At 43.4% G+C, this 3,435-nt stretch overlaps 1 protein-coding gene across 1 annotated transcript in view; it reads left to right on the top strand.

Annotated features, from left to right (window-relative positions):
- ninl (ninein-like) overlaps window positions 1-3,435 on the top strand; it is a 24,156-nt gene that overhangs the window by 10,613 nt on the left and 10,108 nt on the right. The window lies entirely within an intron of this gene.

The following is a 3,435-nucleotide window of genomic DNA, read 5'->3' as shown; positions in this document are numbered from 1 at the left end:
CCTTCAAAAATGAGATTAATTTAAGTGTTCCAAACGTTGTTCTAAATTAACTTCATAAAGCAATGAAACAAAACTCCATTCATGCCATAAAATGAGCTCAAATAAATGCTCCGTACTTGTATAGTGTCTGAAAGACTGAATGTCAACATCTAGGCTGCTGAAAGCTCACATGATGAACATGAACATGACCGCAGTCTCTGTAGCAGGCCTAAGAAAGCTATACTAACCTAAAATAAACAGCCTACGTTCATATTAAATTTAGTATTTCAATATCCCTACCAAACTGCTCCTAATATTGAAAAATAAAACCCCTTTCATTAAAAAATATTAAAGACATTTAAAGGCAGTAAATAGGCTGATCCTGCTGTGCTGTAAAAACCTGCAGGCTCAGTCTCTGCAGGATTATATCGCTGGAGTCAAGAGTTTCTCCACATCACCTCTGCAAACATAAAGCAGCCTATTGGCTAAAACAGTCTGTGGGATTTCCTACAGATGGTGACGTCATTTTCACAGAGTTAGTCTCTGATCTGGAACAGAACCTGTTCCGGAGCAGGTTAGCCGTTCAGCATAAGTTACCATGGGAAGAAGTGAACCACCTTCGTGGTGCTGAAAACCCAGCAGGGTTAACCCTGAAGTTACCTGGATAAGCTCAAATCCTGCTTCGTGGTGCACTCTGATCACATGTTTACCTGTGGCCTGTACTACCAAGCGAGGTACCCGGCTTATCCAGGTAGCTTCAGGAGTAACTTCCCGGTTAACCCGTACTACGAAAGGTGGACGGGTGTTACCCGAGGTCTGTTACCATGGCGATTTACGCTTCATCCCTGAACCGCTCCCAGCAGGTTTTGTTGGCGGTTAACTGGAGGTTCTCCTGCACGTGGACTTCACATCTGTACTCAGTGTTACTGATGAGAAGTGTTCATCCACACCGCTTCATAAAACACGTTTAGATCCTGATTTGTTCCCCCGAGGCGTTCAGACAGCGAGCCCTGCGGCCGAGCCGGGATTCTAGAGAGGTTTCTGAGATGGAGCCCGTCTGTAGGCTGTAACTGAGTGTTTTCACATTTGTAGATAGATTACTATTTTACGGGTGGAGCCGGGCTCGGGGTTAATAACCCAGGAAAACAATCCTAGAAAAATTGGAAATTTCCCTCCGTTTTCTTCCGAATGATCCGAGGCAAAGTCTCTGAGGGAACTCACCGCTGAATCTAACTTTCCAGTGCGTGCATAATACACGGCAGACGTGTGTGTGATGTTGCAGCCTTGCAGAGTGAAGTTTGATGTCAGAGAATATTCAAGTTTCTTACTCGGAGATGAAATTGTGTCTGGGATTATTCCCCCTCTCCTTCTGTTACAGTGGACCTCATGTGCAGCTGGACCTTTACATCTTCATCATATTCCACATAAAATACAGGATAGAGATCTGAACTACAAGAACAACATCAGGCTACAAATTTAGTCCAACAAGCCTCCCTGGCTTTGTCGGCCGCCACGATATTAGATTTAGCCGTTAATGTGTCTTCACATTCATAATTTCCTGACACGTGCGTTCCTCTGGAGGAAAAAAAACTCTGCCTGCACGGCCGAATACGCCTCTTTTTATACGAGTTAACACGGACTCAACCATCAACCTCTGATCCACCTTTTGTAGTTTAACTCCAGTGTAGCAGACCGTTTGTTTCCCAGAGTTCACTCTGAGCAGGCTGAACTCCCTTCGTAGTCCAGGCCACTGATCCCATGTTTACTTGTTTACCTGATCCCCATGTTTACTTGTTTACCTGGTCACACAGAATGTTCACAAGTTAAACTGACTGAGACAGAGCTGTGTTGTCTTTGAAAGCTGTTTCCTGTCTGGCACTCAGCTGACAGGAAGTGATGTCAGTGGTATCCTGTGTGGTTGAGGGAGCAGGAAGTGTGTTCTTGTGAAACATCATCAGTCACAGTTCTGTTCTTGTTGGGTCTCAGAGTGTGAACGGCCTGTAAGGGTCTCACTCCTGGTTTATCAGCAGCTGACTTCAGACCCACAGGACGCAGGGCTGGAGGCTGAAGAGCCTTAAACCTGCGTCCTCTCTGACAGCCAGCAGGGGGCGACTGCAGCGACTGCAGAAAGAAGTGTGATTGTATAGAAGTCTCTGAGAAAATGTTTCTACTTCTCAGCTGATTTATTCCGTCAGTAAAGTCTTCTTCAACACAGCATGATGTTCATTTAGTAAATTATGGTCTCATTTAGAGGAACATAGTTAGCATCCCAGCTAATATCTCAGTTAACGTGAATTAAAATTGCACCTTGCTAACCAAGCTAGCTTGCGCCACTCTCTCGTCCAAATATGGTCACGTCCAGTGCCTTGCTGCAAAAAGTCAACATGGCGACGGCCAAACTGCCAAACTCGAGGCTTTAAAACAGTAGTCAACAAACCAACGGGTGACTTCATGGCAGCTGTTCCCTCTTCTTTTATACAGTCTATGCTTCAGACAAGTATCCCAGCATGCCTCTCACATCAACCAGTACATAACGCTTTTATATTCAGACAAGAAAGTAATGCAGGTCTGTTTCTGTATTGGATAAGACTAAACGCTGGTGTGTGTCTTTGTGTTGCAGCTGGCTGGAGCTGCCTTCATTTCAGCTGGTTTCTGGGCGTGGAGTGAAAAGGTGAATGAACACACTGAATTACAATCACAACAGTATTTATTTCTTGTTTCTTGAAGAGTGAAATGAGTTGCTAAGTTAAGGTAGTGAAAGTTGGTTTAAAAGTTATCATCACATCATAATTATATCTAAAAGTTTGACCTCTCTTACTGCTTTACCTTTCCTGAACTGCTTTGCTGTGGTTTACAGGGAGTCCTGTTGGATCTGACCCAGGTGACTCGGCTGCATGGTTTCGACCCAGTCTGGTTGGTCCTGGTGGTGGGCGGAGTCACCTTCATCCTGGGCTTCGCCGGCTGTGTGGGGGCTCTGAGGGAAAACATCTGTCTGCTGAAGTTTGTATGTTAAAACAGCCAAAGTCTATACTTTAAATACTTCAGTCTGCTGAAGTTTATACGTTAGAATCGTCGGTCTGCTGAAGTTTATACGTTCGAAGTATTTAACGTATAAACTTCAGCAGACCGAAGTATTTAACGTATAAATTTACATATGAAATACTTCGGTTTGCTGAAGTTTACATGTTAAATACTTCGGTCTGCTGAAGTTTATACTTAAAATACTTCAGTCTGCTGAAGTTTATACGTTAGAATCGTCGGTCTGCTGAAGTTTATACTTAAAATACTTCAGTCTGCTGAAGTTTACATGTTAAATACTTCGGTCTGCTGAAGTTTATACTTAAAATACTTCAGTCTGCTGAAGTTTATACGTTAGAATCGTCGGTCTGCTGAAGTTTATACTTAAAATACTTCAGTCTGCTGAAGTTTATACTTAAAATACTTCAGTCTGCTGAA

Source organism: Micropterus dolomieu, linkage group LG12 (genome assembly GCF_021292245.1).
Source record: "Micropterus dolomieu isolate WLL.071019.BEF.003 ecotype Adirondacks linkage group LG12, ASM2129224v1, whole genome shotgun sequence".
Lineage (NCBI taxonomy): Eukaryota > Metazoa > Chordata > Actinopteri > Centrarchiformes > Centrarchidae > Micropterus > Micropterus dolomieu.
Note: the sequence above shows the minus strand (reverse complement) of the source record. Positions and strands in the feature narration are given on the sequence as shown.